Genomic DNA, 18,681 nt, shown 5'->3' with positions numbered 1-18,681 from the left:
TAAAATATAAAAGTCTGATTCATCTTACTGTTGAACAGATCATCTTTAACCTTATAAAAACCCAAGTATTTTCAAGATCATAGAATGAATACTGTTATTGCAAAATGAAAAAATTACTTATCTATGAGAAAGACGTAGATGAAATGTCTACCTAGATGGGAGCAATGTTATTACCTTCATGAAAAAAAATTGTAAAGAATTCAAGAAATGAAATTGGGTTTTATAAGAGTACCTGTTTATTAAAACATATCAATCCTTGCGTAGTGATTGAGTATCTTTTCGTGTTTAAGATTACAATACATATAAAGAAGAATTTATAGCAGAAAACACATTTTCATCATCAACAATGAATTATTTATGCATTTTGTACTATTAACGTTGGTGCTGTGGCTTAGTGGTTAAAGCGCCTGTCTCGTAAACAGGAAATCGTGAGTTCAAATATCAGCAGCACCCGACTGTTTTCTCCTTGCTTTCCGAATAATTTTCATCAAACAAGTGTTGAATACAATTTAAGAATAAGCATCTGGTTCTATGAACTTTAGAATAAGTTATCTTAAAAATTAAATAAAATTCTTGGTATTGTGAAGATTTTTGTAGGAATGCATTGACTGAAATAGGGAAAAGAAAATGACAAAGAAAATGATAGAGGTGAGTGATCACTCTATTGTTGAATTCAACTAATCCATTCTTCAGCAAGGTATATTTTAAAATGATATGAATAGGGTAAACTTCAAATTAGAGAGGTGTTTTTGAATGACTGAAGAGTCTTCATTCATCTTAAGTGTTTGAGTGGAGAAGTGTGTGAACTTAGAAAAGAATATGAAAGTAAAAAAGCAATATTCTCTTGAACACCATAAAGAAAAGTGTTTCAAAATAAAGAATCAAGTGGGTGCTGTGGCTTAGCTGGTTAAAGCACCTGTTTAGTAAAAAGGAGATCCTGAGTTCAAATCTCAGCAGCGCCTTGCTTTTCTCAATGTTATATAACAAATCATTTTCATTAGGTCTTATTCCGATACAATTAAAATATAAAAGTCTGATTCATCTTACTGTTGAACAGATCATCTTTAACCTTATAAAAACCCAAGTATTTTCAAGATCATAGAATGAATACTGTTATTGCAAAATGAAAAAATTACTTATCTATGAGAAAGACGTAGATGAAATTTCTACCTAGATTTGAGCAATATTAATACCTTCATGATTTTTTTTTAAAGAATTCAAGAAATGAAATTGGGTTTTATAAGAGTACCTGTTTAATAAAACATAATAATACTTGTGTAGTGATTGAGTATGTTTTCGTGTTTAAGATTACAATACATATAAAGAAGAATTTATAGCAGGAAACACATTTTCATCATCAACAATTAATTATTTATGCATTTCTAGCTATTAACGTTGGTGCTGTGGCTTAGTGGTTAAAGCGCCTGTCTCCTACACAGGAAATTCAGAGTTCAAATCTCAGCAGCACCTACCTGTTTTCTCCATGCTTTCCGAATAATTTTCATCAAACAAATGTTGAATACAATTTAAGAATAAACATCTGGTTCTATGAACTTTAGAATAAGTTATCTTAAAAATTAAATAAAATGCTTGGTATTGTGAAGATTTTTGTAGGAATGCATTGACTGAAATAGGGAAAGGAAAATGACAAAGAACAAGATAGAGGTGAATGATCACTTTATTGTTGAATTCAACTAATCCATTCTTCAGCAAGGTATATTTTAAAATGATATGAATAGGGTAAACTTCAAATTAGAGAGGTGTTTTTGAATAAGTGAAGAGTCTTCATTCATCTTAAGTGTTTGAGTAGAGAAGTGTGTGAACTTAGAAAAGAATATGAAAGTGAAAAAGCAATATTCTCTTGAACACCATAAAGAAAAGTGTTTCAAATTTAAGAATCAAGTGGGTGCTGTGGCTTAGCTGGTTAAAGCGCCTGTCTAGTAAACAGGAGATCCTGAGTTTAACTCTCAGCAGTGCCTTGCTTTTCTCATTGTTACATAACAAATCATTTTCATTAGGTCTTATTCCGATACAATTAAAATATAAAAGTCTGATTCATCTTACTGTTGAACAGAGCATCTTTAACCTTATAAAAACCCAAGTATTTTCAAGATTATAGAATGAATACTGTTATTGCAAAATGAAAAAAAATACATATCTATGAGAAAGACGTAGATGAAATGTCTACCTAGATTGGAGCAATATCATTACCTTCATGAAAAAAAATTGTAAAGAATTCAAGAAATAAAATTGGGTTTTATAAGAGTACCTGTTTATTAAAACATATCAATCCTTGCGTAGTGATTGAGTATCTTTTCGTGTTTAAGATTACAATACATATAAAGAAGAATTTATAGCAGAAAACACATTTTCATCATCAACAATGAATTATTTATGCATTTTTTACTATTAAGGTTGGTGCTGTGGCTTAGTGGTTAAAGCGCCTGTCTCGTAAACAGGAAATCATGAGTTCAAATATCAGCAGCACCCAACTGTTTTCTCCTTGCTTTCCGAATAATTTTCATCAAACAAGTGTTGAATACAATTTAAGAATAAACATCTGGTTCTATGAACTTTAGAATAAGTTATCTTAAAAATTAAATAAAATGCTTCGTATTGTGAAGATTTTTGTAGGAATGCATTGACTGAAATAGGGAAAAGAAAATGACAAAGAACAAGATAGAGGTGTGAATGATCACTCTATTGTTGAATTCAACTAATCCATTCTTCAGCAAGGTATATTTTAAAATGATATGAATAGGGTAAACTTCAAATTAGAGAGGTGTTTTTGAATGAGTGAAGAGTCTTCATTCATCTTAAGTGTTTGAGTAGAGAAGTGTGTGAACTTAGAAAAGAATATGAAAGTGAAAAAGCAATATTCTCTTGAACACCATAAAGAAAAGTGTTTCAAACTTAAGAATCATGTGGGTGTTGTGGCTTAGCTGCTTAAAGTGCCTGTCTAGTAAACAGGAGATCCTGAGTTCAACTCTCAGCAGTGCCTTGCTTTTCTCATTGTTATATAACAATTAATTTTCATTAGGTCTTATTCCGATACAATTAAACTATAAAAGTCTGATTCATCTTACTGTTGAGCAGATCATCTTTAACCTTATAAAAACCCAAGTATTTTCAAGATTATAGAATGAATACTGTTATTGCAAAATGAAAAAAATACTTATCTATGAGAAAGACATAAATGAAATGTCTACCTTGATTTGAGCAATATTAATACCTTCATGAAAAAAAAATGTAAAGAATTCAAGAAATGAAATCGGGTTTTATAAGAGTACCTGTTTATTAAAACATATTAATACTTGCGTAGTGATTGAGTATCTTCTCGTGTTTAAGATTACAATACATATAAAGAAGAATTTATAGCAGGAAACACATTTTCATCATCAACAATAAATTATTTATGCATTTTTTATTATTAACTTTGGTGCTGTGGCTTAGTGGTTAAAGAGCCTGTCTCGTAAACAGGACATCCTGAGTTTAAATCTCAGCAGCACCTGACTGTTTTCTCCATGCTTTCCGAATAATTTTCATCAAACAAATGTTGAATACAATTTAAGAATAAACATCTGGTTCTATGAACTTTAGAATAAGTTATCTTAAAAATTAAATAAAATGCTTGGTATTGTGAAGATTTTTGTAGGAATGCATTGACTGAAATAGGGAAAAGAAAATGACAAAGAACAAGATAGAGGTGAATGATCACTCTATTGTTGAATTCAACTAATCCATTCTTCAGCAAGGTATATTTTAAAATGATATGAATAGGGTAAACTTCAAATTAGAGAGGTGTTTTTGAATAAGTGAAGAGTCTTCATTCATCTTAAGTGTTTGAGTAGAGAAGTGTGTGAACTTAGAAAAGAATATGAAAGTGAAAAAGCAATATTCTCTTGAACATCATAAAGAAAGTCTTTCAAATTTAAGAATCAAGTGGGTGCTGTGGCTTAGCTGGTTAAAGCGCATGTCTAGTAAACAGGAGATCCTGAGTTCATCTCTCAGCATTGCCTTGCTTTTCTCATTGTTATATAACAAATCATTTTCATTAGGTCTTATTCCGATACAATTAAAATATAAAAGTCTGATTCATCTTACTGTTGAACAGATCATCTTTAACCTTATAAAAACCCAAGTATTTTCAAGATCATAGAATGAATACTGTTATTGCAAAATGAAAAAATTACTTATCTATGAGAAAGACGTAGATGAAATGTCTACCTAGATTGGAGCAATATTATTACCTTCATGAAAAAAAATTGTAAAGAATTCAAGAAATGAAATTGGGTTTTATAAGAGTACCTGTTTATTAAAACATATCAATCCTTGCGTAGTGATTGAGTATCTTTTCGTGTTTAAGATTACAATACATATAAAGAAGAATTTATAGCAGAAAACACATTTTCATCATCAACAATGAATTATTTATGCATTTTGTACTATTAACGTTGGTGCTGTGGCTTAGTGGTTAAAGCGCCTGTCTCGTAAACAGGAAATCATGAGTTCAAATATCAGCAGCACCCAACTGTTTTCTCCTTGCTTTCCGAATAATTTTCATCAAACAAGTGTTGAATACAATTTAAGAATAAACATCTGGTTCTATGAACTTTAGAATAAGTTATCTTAAAAATTAAATAAAATGCTTGGTATTGTGAAGATTTTTGTAGGAATGCATTGACTGAAATAGGGAAAAGAAAATGACAAAGAACAAGATACAGGTGAATGATCACTCTATTGTTGAATTCAACTAATCCATTCTTCAGCAAGGTATATTTTAAAATGATATGAATAGGGTAAACTTCAAATTAGAGAGGTGTTTTTGAATGAGTGAAGAGTCTTCATTCATCTTAAGTGTTTGAGTAGAGAAGTGTGTGAACTTAGAAAAGAATGTGAAAGTGAAAAAGCAATATTCTCTTGAACACCATAAAGAAAAGTATTTCAAAATAAAGAATCAAGTGGGTGCTGTGGCTTAGCTGCTTAAAGCGCCTGTCTAGTAAACAGGAGATCCTGAGTTCAACTCTCAGCAGTGCCTTGCTTTTCTCATTGTTATATAACAAATCATTTTCATTAGGTCTTATTCCGATACAATTAAAATATAAAAGTCTGATTCATCTTACTGTTGAACAGATCATCTTTAACCTTATAAAAACCCAAGTATTTTCAAGATCATAGAATGAATACTGTTATTGCAAAATGAAAAAATTACTTATCTATGAGAAAGACGTAGATGAAATTTCTACCTAGATTTGAGCAATATTAATACCTTCATGATTTTTTTTAAAGAATTCAAGAAATGAAATTTGGTTTTATAAGAGTACCTGTTTAATAAAACATAATAATACTTGCGTAGTGATTGAGTATGTTTTCGTGTTTAAGATTACAATACATATAAAGAAGAATTTATAGCAGGAAACACATTTACATCATCAACAATGAATTATTTATGCATTTCTTACTATTAACGTTGGTGCTGTGGCTTATTGGTTAAAGCGCCTGTCTCGTACACAGGAAATTCAGAGTTCAAATCTCAGCAGCACCTACCTGTTTTCGCCATGCTTTCCGAATAATTTTCATCAAACAAATGTTGAATACAATTTAAGAATAAACATCTGGTTCTATGAACTTTAGAATAAGTTATCTTAAAAATTAAATAAAATGCTTGGTATTGTGAAGATTTTTGTAGGAATGCATTGACTGAAATAGGGAAAGGAAAATGACAAAGAACAAGATAGAGGTGAATGATCACTTTATTGTTGAATTCAACTAATCCATTCTTCAGCAAGGTATATTTTAAAATGATATGAATAGGGTAAACTTCAAATTAGAGAGGTGTTTTTGAATAAGTGAAGAGTCTTCATTCATCGGAAGTGTTTGAGTAGAGAAGTGTGTGAACTTAGAAAAGAATATGAAAGTAAAAAAGAAATATTCTCTTGAACACCATAAAGAAAAGTGTTTCAAAATAAAGAATCAAGTGGGTGCTGTGGCTTAGCTGGTTAAAGCACCTGTTTAGTAAAAAGGAGATCCTGAGTTCAACTCTCAGCAGTACCTTGCTTTTCTCATTGTTATATAACAAATCATTTTCATTAGGTCTTATTCCGATACAATTAAAATATAAAAGTCTGATTCATCTTACTGTTGAACAGATCATCTTTAACCTTATAAAAACCAAAGTATTTTCAAGATCATAGAATGAATACTGTTATTGCAAAATGAAAAAATTACTTATCTATGAGAAAGACGTAGATGAAATTTCTACCTAGATTTGAGCAATATTAATACCTTCATGATTTTTTTTTAAAGAATTCAAGAAATGAAATTGGGTTTTATAAGAGTACCTGTTTAATAAAACATAATAATACTTGCGTAGTGATTGAGTATGTTTTCGTGTTTAAGATTACAATACATATAAAGAAGAATTTATAGCAGGAAACACATTTTCATCATCAACGATGAATTATTTATGCATTTCTTACTATTAACGTTGGTGCTGTGGCTTAGTGGTTAAAGCGCCTGTCTCGTACACAGGAAATTCAGAGTTCAAATCTCAGCAGCACCTACCTGTTTTCTCCATGCTTTCCGAATAATTTTCATCAAACAAATGTTGAATACAATTTAAGAATAAACATCTGGTTCTATGAACTTTAGAATAAGTTATCTTAAAAATTAAATAAAATGCTTGGTATTGTGAAGATTTTTGTAGGAATGCATTGACTGAAATAGGGAAAGGAAAATGACAAAGAACAAGATAGAGGTGAATGATCACTTTATTGTTGAATTCAACTAATCCATTCTTCAGCAAGGTATATTTTAAAATGATATGAATACGGTAAACTTCAAATTAGAGAGGTGTTTTTGAATAAGTGAAGAGTCTTCATTCATCTTAAGTGTTTGAGTAGAGAAGTGTGTGAACTTAGAAAAGAATATGAAAGTGAAAAAGCAATATTCTCTTGAACACCATAAAGAAAAGTGTTTCAAATTTAAGAATCAAGTGGGTGCTGTGGCTTAGCTGGTTAAAGCGCCTGTCTAGTAAACAGGAGATCCTGAGTTCAACTCTCAGTAGTACCTTGCTTTTCTCATTGTTATATAACAAATCATTTTCATTAGGTCTTATTCCGGTACAATTAAAATATAAAAGTCTGATTCATCTTACTGTTGAACAGATCATCTTTAACCTTATAAAAACCCAAGTATTTTCAAGATTATAGAATGAATACTGTTATTGCAAAATGAAAAAAATACATATCTATGAGAAAGACGTAGATGAAATATCTACCTAGATTGGAGCAATATCATTACCTTCATGAAACAAAATTGTAAAGAAATCAAGAAATAAAATTGGGCTTTATAAGAGTACCTGTTTGTTAAAACATATCAATCCTTGCGTAGTGATTGAGTATCTTTTCGTGTTTAAGATTACAATACATATAAAGAAGAATTTATAGCAGAAAACACATTTTCATCATCAACAATGAATTATTAATGCATTTTTTACTATTAAGGTTGGTGCTGTGGCTTAGTGGTTAAAGCGCCTGTCTCGTAAACAGGAAATCATGAGTTCAAATATCAGCAGCACCCAACTGTTTTCTCCTTGCTTTCCGAATAATTTTCATCAAACAAGTGTTGAATACAATTTAAGAATAAACATCTGGTTCTATGAACTTTAGAATAAGTTATCTTAAAAATTAAATAAAATGCTTGGTATTATGAAAATTTTTGTAGGAATGCATTGACTGAAATAGGGAAAAGAAAATGACAAGGACAAGATAGAGGTGAATGATCACTCTATTGTTGAATTCAACTAATCCATTCTTCAGCAAGGTATATTTTAAAATGATATGAATAGGGTAAACTTCAAATTAGAGAGGTGTTTTTGAATAAGTGAAGAGTTTTCATTCATCTTAAGTGTTTGAGTAGAGAAGTGTGTGAACTTAGAAAAGAATATGAAAGTGAAAAAGCAAAGTTCTCTTGAACACCATAAAGAAAAGTGTTTCAAAATAAAGAATCAAGTGGTTGCTGTGGCTTAGCTGGTTAAAGCACCTGTTTAGTAAAAAAGAGATCCTGAGTTCAAATCTCAGCAGCGCCTTGCTTTTCTCATTGTTATATAACAAATCATTTTCATTAGGTCTTATTCCGATACAATTAAAATATAAAAGTCTGATTCATCTTACTGTTGAACAGATCATCTTAAACCTTATAAAAACAGAAGTATTTTCAAGACTATAGAATGAATACTGTTATTGCAAAATGAAAAAAATACATATCTATGAGAAAGACTTAGATGAAATTTCTACCTAGATTTGAGCAATATTAATACCTTCATGATTTTTTTTTAAAGAATTCAAGAAATGAAATTGGGTTTTATAAGAGTACCTGTTTAATAAAACATAATAATACTTGCGTAGTGATTGAGTATGTTTTCGTGTTTAAGATTACAATTCATATAAAGAAGAATTTATAGCAGGAAACACATTTTCATCATCAACAATGAATTATTTATGCATTTCTTACTGTTAACGTTGGTGCTGTGGCTTAGTGGTTAAAGCGCCTGTCTCGTAAACCGGAAATCCTGAGTTCAAATCTCAGCAGCACCTAACTGTTTTCTCCATGCTTTCCGAATAATTTTCATCAAACAAATGTTGAATACAATTTAAGAATAAACATCTAGTTCTATGAACCTTAGAATAAGTTATCTTAAATATTAAATAAAATGCTTGGTATTGTGAAGATTTTTGTAGGAAGGCATTGATTGAAATAGGGAAAAGAAAATGACAAAGAACAAGATAGAGGTGAGTGATCACTCTATTGTTGAATTCAACTAATCCATTCTTCAGCAAGGTATATTTTAAAATGATATGAATAGGGTAAACTTCAAATTAGAGAGGTGTTTTTGAATAAGTGAAGAGTCTTCATTCATCTTAAATGTTTGAGTAGAGAAGTGTGTGAACTTAGAAAAGAATATGAAAGTGAAAAAGCAATATTCTCTTGAACACCATAAAGAAAAGTGTTTCAAACTTAAGAATCAAGTGGGTGCTGTGGCTTAGCTGGTTAAAGCGCCTGTCTAGTAAACAGGAGATCCTGAGTTCAACTCTCAACAGTGCCTTGCTTTTCTCATTGTTATATAACAATTCATTTTCATTAGGTCTTATTCCGATACAATTAAAATATAAAAGTCTGATTCATCTTACTGTTGAGCAGATCATCTTTAACATTATAAAAACCCAAGTATTTTCAAGATTATAGAATGAATACTGTTATTGCAAAATGAAAAAAATACTTATCTATGAGAAAGACGTAAATGAAATGTCTACCTTGATTTGAGCAATATTAATACCTTCATGAAAAAAAATTGTAAAGAATTCAAGAAATGAAATTGGGTTTTATAAGAGTACCTGTTTATTAAAACATATTAATACTTGCGTAGTGATTGAGTATGTTTTCGTGTTTAAGATTACAATACATATAAAGAAGAATTTATAGCAGGAAACACATTTTCATCATCAACAATGAATTATTTATGCATTTCTTACTATTAACGTTGGTGCTGTGGCTTAGTGGTTAAAGCGCCTGTCTCGTACACAGGAAATTCAGAGTTCAAATCTCAGCAGCACCTACCTGTTTTCTCCATGCTTTCCGAATAATTTTCATCAAACAAATGTTGAATACAATTTAAGAATAAACATCTGGTTCTATGAACTTTAGAATAAGTTATCTTAAAAATTAAATAAAATGCTTGGTATTGTGAAGATTTTTGTAGGAATGCATTGACTGAAATAGGGAAAGGAAAATGACAAAGAACAAGATAGAGGTGAATGATCACTTTATTGTTGAATTCAACTAATCCATTCTTCAGCAAGGTATATTTTAAAATGATATGAATAGGGTAAACTTCAAATTAGAAAGGTGTTTTTGAATAAGTGAAGAGTCTTCATTCATCTTAAGTGTTTGAGTAGAGAAGTGTGTGAACTTAGAAAAGAATATGAAAGTGAAAAAGCAATATTCTCTTGAACACCATAAAGAAAAGTGTTTCAAATTTAAGAATCAAGTGGGTGCTGTGGCTTAGCTGGTTAAAGCGCCTGTCTAGTAAACAGGAGATCCTGAGTTCAACTCTCAGCAGTGCCTTGCTTTTCTCATTGTTATATAACAAATCATTTTCATTAGGTCTTATTCCGATACAATTAAAATATAAAAGTCTGATTCATCTTACTGTTGAACAGATCATCTTTAACCTTATAAAAAGCCAAGTATTTTCAAGATTATAGAATGAATACTGTTATTGCAAAATGAAAAAAATACATATCTATGAGAAAGACGTAGATGAAATGTCTACCTAGATTGGAGCAATATCATTACCTTCATGAAAAAAAATTGTAAAGAATTCAAGAAATAAAATTGGGTTTTATAAGAGTACCTGTTTATTAAAACATATCAATCCTTGCGTAGTGATTGAGTATCTTTTCGTGTTTAAGATTACAATACATATAAAGAAGAATTTATAGCAGAAAACACATTTTCATCCTCAACAATGAATTATTTATGCATTTTTTACTATTAAGGTTGGTGCTGTGGCTTAGTGGTTAAAGCGCCTGTCTCGTAAACAGGAAATCATGAGTTCAAATATCAGCAGCACCCAACTGTTTTCTCCTTGCTTTCCGAATAATTTTCATCAAACAAGTGTTGAATACAATTTAAGAATAAACATCTGGTTCTATGAACTTTAGAATAAGTTATCTTAAAAATTAAATAAAATGCTTGGTATTGTGAAGATTTTTGTAGGAATGCATTGACTGAAATAGGGAAAAGAAAATGACAAAGAACAAGATAGAGGTGAATGATCACTCTATTGTTGAATTCAACTAATCCATTCTTCAGCAAGGTATATTTTAAAATGATATGAATAGGGTAAACTTCAAATAAGAGAGGTGTTTTTGAATGAGTGAAGAGTCTTCATTCATCTTAAGTGTTTGAGTAGAGAAGTGTGTGAACTTAGAAAAGAATATGAAAGTGAAAAAGCAATATTCTCTTGAACACCATAAAGAAAAGTGTTTCAAAATAAAGAATCAAGTGGGTGCTGTGGCTTAGCTGGTTAAAGCGCCTGTCTAGTAAACGGGAGATCCTGAGTTCAACTCTCAGCAGTGCCTTGCTTTTCTCATTGTTATATAACAAATCATTTTCATTAGGTCTTATTCCGATACAATTAAAATATAAAAGTCTGATTCATCTTACTGTTGAACAGATCATCTTTAACCGTATAAAAACCCAAGTATTTTCAAGATCATAGAATGAATACTGTTATTGCAAAATGAAAAAATTACTTAACTATGAGAAAGACGTAAATGAAATTTCTACCTAGATTTGAGCAATATTAATACCTTCATGATTTTTTTTTAAAGAATTCAAGAAATGAAATTGGGTTTTATAAGAGTACCTGTTTAATAAAACATAATAATACTTGCGTAGTGATTGAGTATGTTTTCGTGTTTAAGATTACAATACATATAAAGAAGAATTTATAGCAGGAAACACATTTTCATCATCAACAATGAATTATTTATACATTTCTTACTATTAACGTTGGTGCTGTGGCTTAGTGGTTAAAGCGCCTCTCTCGTACACAGGAAATTCAGAGTTCAAATCTCAGCAGCACCTACCTGTTTTCTCCATGCTTTCCGAATAATTTTCATCAAACAAATGTTGAATACAATTTAAGAATAAACATCTGCTTCTATGAACTTTAGAATAAGTTATCTTAAAAAGTAAATAAAATGCTTGGTATTATGAAAATTTTTGTATGAATGCATTGACTGAAATAGGGAAAAGAAAATGACAAGGACGAGATAGAGGTGAATGATCACTCTATTGTTGAATTCAACTAATCCATTCTTCAGCAAGGTATATTTTAAAATGATATGAATAGGGTAAACTTCAAATTAGAGAGGTGTTTTTGAATAAGTGAAGAGTTTTCATTCATCTTAAGTGTTTGAGTAGAGAAGTGTGTGAACTTAGAAAAGAATATGAAAGTGAAAAAGCAAAGTTCTCTTGAACACCATAAAGGAAAGTGTTTCAAAATAAAGAATCAAGTGGTTGCTGTGGCTTAGCTGGTTAAAGCACCTGTTTAGTAAAAAGGAGATCCTGAGTTCAAAGCTCAGCAGCTCCTTGTTTTTCTCATTGTTATATAACAAATCATTTTCATTAGGTCTTATTCCGATACAATTAAAATATAAAAGTCTGATTCATCTTACTGTTGAACAGATCATCTTAAACCTTATAAAAACAGAAGTATTTTCAAGATTATAGAATGAATACTGTTATTGCAAAATGGAAAAAATACATATCTATGAGAAAGACGTAGATGAAATTTCTACCTAGATTTGAGCAATATTGATACCTTCATGATTTTTTTTTAAAGAATTCAAGAAATGAAATTGGGTTTTATAAGAGTACCTGTTTATTAAAACATATTAATACTTGCGTAGTGATTGAGTATCTTTTCGTGTTTAAGATTACAATACATATAAAGAAGAATTTATAGCAGGAAACACATTTTCATCATCAACAATGAATTATTTATGCATTTCTTACTATTAACGTTGGTGCTGTGGCTTAGTGGTTAAAGCCCCGGTCTCGTAAACAGGAAATCATGAGTTCAAATATTAGCAGCACCCAACTGTTTTCTCCTTGCTTTCCGAATAATTTTCATCAAACAAGTGTTGAATACAATTTAAGAATAAACATCTGGTTCTATGAACTTTAGAATAAGTTATCTTAAAAATTAAATAAAATGCTTGGTATTGTGAAGATTTTTGTAGGAATGCATTGACTGAAATAGGGAAAAGAAAATGACAAAGAACAAGGTAGAGGTGAATGATCACTCTATTGTTGAATTCAACTAATCCATTCTTCAGCAAGGTATATTTTAAAATGATATGAATAGGGTAAACTTCAAATTAGAGAGGTGTTTTTGAATGAGTGAAGAGTCTTCATTCATCTTAAGTGTTTGAGTAGAGAAGTGTGTAAACTTAGAAAAGAATATGAAAGTGAAAAAGCAATATTCTCTTGAACACCATAAAGAAAAGTGTTTCAAAATAAAGAATCAAGTGGGTGCTGTGGCTTAGCTGGTTAAAGCGCCTGTCTAGTAAACAGGAGATCCTGAGTTCAACTCTCAGCAGTGCCTTGCTTTTCTCATTGTTATATAACAAATCATTTTCATTAGGTCTTATTCCGATACAATTAAAATATAAAAGTCTGATTCATCTTACTGTTGAACAGATCATCTTTAACCTTATAAAAACCCAAGTATTTTCAAGATCATAGAATGAATACTGTTATTGCAAAATGAAAAAATTACTTATCTATGAGAAAGACGTAGATGAAATGTCTACCTAGATGGGAGCAATGTTATTACCTTCATGAAAAAAAATTGTAAAGAATTCAAGAAATGAAATTGGGTTTTATAAGAGTACCTGTTTATTAAAACATATCAATCCTTGTGTTGTGATTGAGTATCTTTTCGTGTTTAAGATTACAATACATATAAAGAAGAATTTATAGCAGAAAACACATTTTCATCATCAACAATGAATTATTTATGCATTTTGTACTATTAACGTTGGTGCTGTGGCTTAGTGGTTAAAGCGCCTGTCTCGTAAACAGGAAATCGTGAGTTCAAATATCAGCAGCACCCGACTGTTTTCTCCTTGCTTTCCGAATAATTTTCATCAAACAAGTGTTGAATACAATTTAAGAATAAGCATCTGGTTCTATGAACTTTAGAATAAGTTATCTTAAAAATTAAATAAAATTCTTGGTATTGTGAAGATTTTTGTAGGAATGCATTGACTGAAATAGGGAAAAGAAAATGACAAAGAAAATGATAGAGGTGAGTGATCACTCTATTGTTGAATTCAACTAATCCATTCTTCAGCAAGGTATATTTTAAAATGATATGAATAGGGTAAACTTCAAATTAGAGAGGTGTTTTTGAATGACTGAAGAGTCTTCATTCATCTTAAGTGTTTGAGTGGAGAAGTGTGTGAACTTAGAAAAGAATATGAAAGTAAAAAAGCAATATTCTCTTGAACACCATAAAGAAAAGTGTTTCAAAATAAAGAATCAAGTGGGTGCTGTGGCTTAGCTGGTTAAAGCACCTGTTTAGTAAAAAGGAGATCCTGAGTTCAAATCTCAGCAGCGCCTTGCTTTTCTCATTGTTATATAACAAATCATTTTCATTAGGTCTTATTCTGATACAATTAAAATATAAAAGTCTGATTCATCTTACTGTTGAACAGATCATCTTTAACCTTATAAAAACCCAAGTATTTTCAAGATCATAGAATGAATACTGTTATTGCAAAATGAAAAAATTACTTATCTATGAGAAAGACGTAGATGAAATTTCTACCTAGATTTGAGCAATATTAATACCTTCATGATTTTTTTTTAAAGAATTCAAGAAATGAAATTGGGTTTTATAAGAGTACCTGTTTAATAAAACATAATAATACTTGTGTAGTGATTGAGTATGTTTTCGTGTTTAAGATTACAATACATATAAAGAAGAATTTATAGCAGGAAACACATTTTCATCATCAACAATTAATTATTTATGCATTTCTAGCTATTAACGTTGGTGCTGTGGCTTAGTGGTTAAAGCGCCTGTCTCCTACACAGGAAATTCAGAGTTCAAATCTCAGCAGCACCTACCTGTTTTCTCCATGCTTTCCGAATAATTTTCATCAAACAAATGTTGAATACAATTTAAGAATAAAGATCTGGTTCTATGAACTTTAGAATAAGTTATCTTAAAAATTAAATAAAATGCTTGGTATTGTGAAGATTTTTGTAGGAATGCATTGACTGAAATAGGGAAAGGAAAATGACAAAGAACAAGATAGAGGTGAATGATCACTTTATTGTTGAATTCAACTAATCCATTCTTCAGCAAGGTATATTTTAAAATGATATGAATAGGGTAAACTTCAAATTAGAGAGGTGTTTTTGAATAAGTGAAGAGTCTTCATTCATCTTAAGTGTTTGAGTAGAGAAGTGTGTGAACTTAGAAAAGAATATGAAAGTGAAAAAGCAATATTCTCTTGAACACCATAAAGAAAAGTGTTTCAAATTTAAGAATCAAGTGGGTGCTGTGGCTTAGCTGGTTAAAGCGCCTGTCTAGTAAACAGGAGATCCTGAGTTTAACTCTCAGCAGTGCCTTGCTTTTCTCATTGTTACATAACAAATCATTTTCATTAGGTCTTATTCCGATACAATTAAAATATAAAAGTCTGATTCATCTTACTGTTGAACAGATCATCTTTAACCTTATAAAAACCCAAGTATTTTCAAGATTATAGAATGAATACTGTTATTGCAAAATGAAAAAAATACATATCTATGAGAAAGACGTAGATGAAATGTCTACCTAGATTGGAGCAATATCATTACCTTCATGAAAAAAAATTGTAAAGAATTCAAGAAATAAAATTGGGTTTTATAAGAGTACCTGTTTATTAAAACATATCAATCCTTGCGTAGTGATTGAGTATCTTTTCGTGTTTAAGATTACAATACATATAAAGAAGAATTTATAGCAGAAAACACATTTTCATCCTCAACAATGAATTATTTATGCATTTTTTACTATTAAGGTTGGTGCTGTGGCTTAGTGGTTAAAGCGCCTGTCTCGTAAACAGGAAATCATGAGTTCAAATATCAGCAGCACCCAACTGTTTTCTCCTTGCTTTCCGAATAATTTTCATCAAACAAGTGTTGAATACAATTTAAGAATAAACATCTGGTTCTATGAACTTTAGAATAAGTTATCTTAAAAATTAAATAAAATGCTTGGTATTGTGAAGATTTTTGTAGGAATGCATTGACTGAAATAGGGAAAAGAAAATGACAAAGAACAAGATAGAGGTGAATGATCACTCTATTGTTGAATTCAACTAATCCATTCTTCAGCAAGGTATATTTTAAAATGATATGAATAGGGTAAACTTCAAATAAGAGAGGTGTTTTTGAATGAGTGAAGAGTCTTCATTCATCTTAAGTGTTTGAGTAGAGAAGTGTGTGAACTTAGAAAAGAATATGAAAGTGAAAAAGCAATATTCTCTTGAACACCATAAAGAAAAGTGTTTCAAAATAAAGAATCAAGTGGGTGCTGTGGCTTAGCTGGTTAAAGCGCCTGTCTAGTAAACGGGAGATCCTGAGTTCAACTCTCAGCAGTGCCTTGCTTTTCTCATTGTTATATAACAAATCATTTTCATTAGGTCTTATTCCGATACAATTAAAATATAAAAGTCTGATTCATCTTACTGTTGAACAGATCATCTTTAACCGTATAAAAACCCAAGTATTTTCAAGATCATAGAATGAATACTGTTATTGCAAAATGAAAAAATTACTTAACTATGAGAAAGACGTAGATGAAATTTCTACCTAGATTTGAGCAATATTAATACCTTCATGATTTTTTTTTAAAGAATTCAAGAAATGAAATTGGGTTTTATAAGAGTACCTGTTTAATAAAACATAATAATACTTGCGTAGTGATTGAGTATGTTTTCGTGTTTAAGATTACAATACATATAAAGAAGAATTTATAGCAGGAAACACATTTTCATCATCAACAATGAATTATTTATACATTTCTTACTATTAACGTTGGTGCTGTGGCTTAGTGGTTAAAGCGCCTCTCTCGTACACAGGAAATTCAGAGTTCAAATCTCAGCAGCACCTACCTGTTTTCTCCATGCTTTCCGAATAATTTTCATCAAACAAATGTTGAATACAATTTAAGAATAAACATCTGCTTCTATGAACTTTAGAATAAGTTATCTTAAAAAGTAAATAAAATGCTTGGTATTATGAAAATTTTTGTATGAATGCATTGACTGAAATAGGGAAAAGAAAATGACAAGGACGAGATAGAGGTGAATGATCACTCTATTGTTGAATTCAACTAATCCATTCTTCAGCAAGGTATATTTTAAAATGATATGAATAGGGTAAACTTCAAATTAGAGAGGTGTTTTTGAATAAGTGAAGAGTTTTCATTCATCTTAAGTGTTTGAGTAGAGAAGTGTGTGAACTTAGAAAAGAATATGAAAGTGAAAAAGCAAAGTTCTCTTGAACACCATAAAGGAAAGTGTTTCAAAATAAAGAATCAAGTGGTTGCTGTGGCTTAGCTGGTTAAAGCACCTGTTTAGTAAAAAGGAGATCCTGAGTTCAAAGCTCAGCAGCTCCTTGTTTTTCTCATTGTTATATAACAAATCATTTTCATTAAGGTCTTATTCCGATACAATTAAAATATAAAAGTCTGATTCATCTTACTGTTGAACAGATCATCTTAAACCTTATAAAAACAGAAGTATTTTCAAGATTATAGAATTAATACTGTTATTGCAAAATGGAAAAAATACATATCTATGAGAAAGACGTAGATGAAATTTCTACCTAGATTTGAGCAATATTGATACCTTCATGATTTTTTTTTAAAGAATTCAAGAAATGAAATTGGGTTTTATAAGAGTACCTGTTTATTAAAACATATTAATACTTGCTCAGTGATTGAGTATCTTTTCGTGTTTAAGATTACAATACATATAAAGAAGAATTTATAGCAGGAAACACATTTTCATCATCAACAATGAATTATTTATGCATTTCTTACTATTAACGTTGGTGCTGTGGCTTAGTGGTTAAAGCCCCGGTCTCGTAAACAGGAAATCATGAGTTCAAATATTAGCAGCACCCAACTGTTTTCTCCTTGCTTTCCGAATAATTTTCATCAAACAAGTGTTGAATACAATTTAAGAATAAACATCTGGTTCTATGAACTTTAGAATAAGTTATCTTAAAAATTAAATAAAATGCTTGGTATTGTGAAGATTTTTGTAGGAATGCATTGACTGAAATAGGGAAAAGAAAATGACAAAGAACAAGGTAGAGGTGAATGATCACTCTATTGTTGAATTCAACTAATCCATTCTTCAGCAAGGTATATTTTAAAATGATATGAATAGGGTAAACTTCAAATTAGAGAGGTGTTTTTGAATGAGTGAAGAGTCTTCATTCATCTTAAGTGTTTGAGTAGAGAAGTGTGTAAACTTAGAAAAGAATATGAAAGTGAAAAAGCAATATTCTCTTGAACACCATAAAGAAAAGTGTTTCAAAATAAAGAATCAAGTGGGTGCTGTGGCTTAGCTGGTTAAAGCGCCTGTCTAGTAAACAGGAGATCCTGAGTTCAACTCTCAGCAGTGCCTTGCTTTTCTCATTGTTATATAACAAATCATTTTCATTAGGTCTTATTCCGATACAATTAAAATATAAAAGTCTGATTCATCTTACTGTTGAACAGATCATCTTTAACCTTATAAAAACCCAAGTATTTTCAAGATCATAGAATGAATACTGTTATTGCAAAATGAAAAAATTACTTATCTATGAGAAAGACGTAGATGAAATGTCTACCTAGATGGGAGCAATGTTATTACCTTCATGAAAAAAAATTGTAAAGAATTCAAGAAATGAAATTGGGTTTTATAAGAGTACCTGTTTATTAAAACATATCAATCCTTGCGTAGTGATTGAGTATCTTTTCGTGTTTAAGATTACAATACATATAAAGAAGAATTTATAGCAGAAAACACATTTTCATCATCAACAATGAATTATTTA

At 30.2% G+C, this 18,681-nt stretch overlaps 8 non-coding genes across 8 annotated transcripts; all 8 read left to right on the top strand.

Annotated features, from left to right (window-relative positions):
- Positions 1–1,397: 1,397 nt before the first annotated feature.
- TRNAR-CCU (transfer RNA arginine (anticodon CCU)) lies at positions 1,398–1,470 on the top strand. The gene has a single exon. It is a non-coding gene; the product is annotated as a tRNA-Arg (tRNA).
- Positions 1,471–6,997: 5,527 nt separating this feature from the next.
- On the top strand, positions 6,998–7,071 carry TRNAT-AGU (transfer RNA threonine (anticodon AGU)). Its single transcript has one exon. It is a non-coding gene; the product is annotated as a tRNA-Thr (tRNA).
- A 2,980-nt stretch (positions 7,072–10,051) lies between these two features.
- TRNAT-AGU (transfer RNA threonine (anticodon AGU)) lies at positions 10,052–10,125 on the top strand. The gene has a single exon. It is a non-coding gene; the product is annotated as a tRNA-Thr (tRNA).
- A 945-nt stretch (positions 10,126–11,070) lies between these two features.
- Positions 11,071–11,144, top strand: TRNAT-AGU (transfer RNA threonine (anticodon AGU)). The gene has a single exon. It is a non-coding gene; the product is annotated as a tRNA-Thr (tRNA).
- Positions 11,145–13,103: 1,959 nt separating this feature from the next.
- On the top strand, positions 13,104–13,177 carry TRNAT-AGU (transfer RNA threonine (anticodon AGU)). The gene has a single exon. It is a non-coding gene; the product is annotated as a tRNA-Thr (tRNA).
- A 1,454-nt stretch (positions 13,178–14,631) lies between these two features.
- TRNAR-CCU (transfer RNA arginine (anticodon CCU)) lies at positions 14,632–14,704 on the top strand. Its single transcript has one exon. It is a non-coding gene; the product is annotated as a tRNA-Arg (tRNA).
- A 1,454-nt stretch (positions 14,705–16,158) lies between these two features.
- On the top strand, positions 16,159–16,232 carry TRNAT-AGU (transfer RNA threonine (anticodon AGU)). Its single transcript has one exon. It is a non-coding gene; the product is annotated as a tRNA-Thr (tRNA).
- Positions 16,233–18,192: 1,960 nt separating this feature from the next.
- Positions 18,193–18,266, top strand: TRNAT-AGU (transfer RNA threonine (anticodon AGU)). The gene has a single exon. It is a non-coding gene; the product is annotated as a tRNA-Thr (tRNA).
- Positions 18,267–18,681: the final 415 nt, after the last annotated feature.

Source organism: Lissotriton vulgaris, chromosome 12 (assembly GCF_964263255.1).
Source record: "Lissotriton vulgaris chromosome 12, aLisVul1.2, whole genome shotgun sequence".
Taxonomy (NCBI): domain Eukaryota; kingdom Metazoa; phylum Chordata; class Amphibia; order Caudata; family Salamandridae; genus Lissotriton; species Lissotriton vulgaris.
Note: the sequence above shows the minus strand (reverse complement) of the source record. Positions and strands in the feature narration are given on the sequence as shown.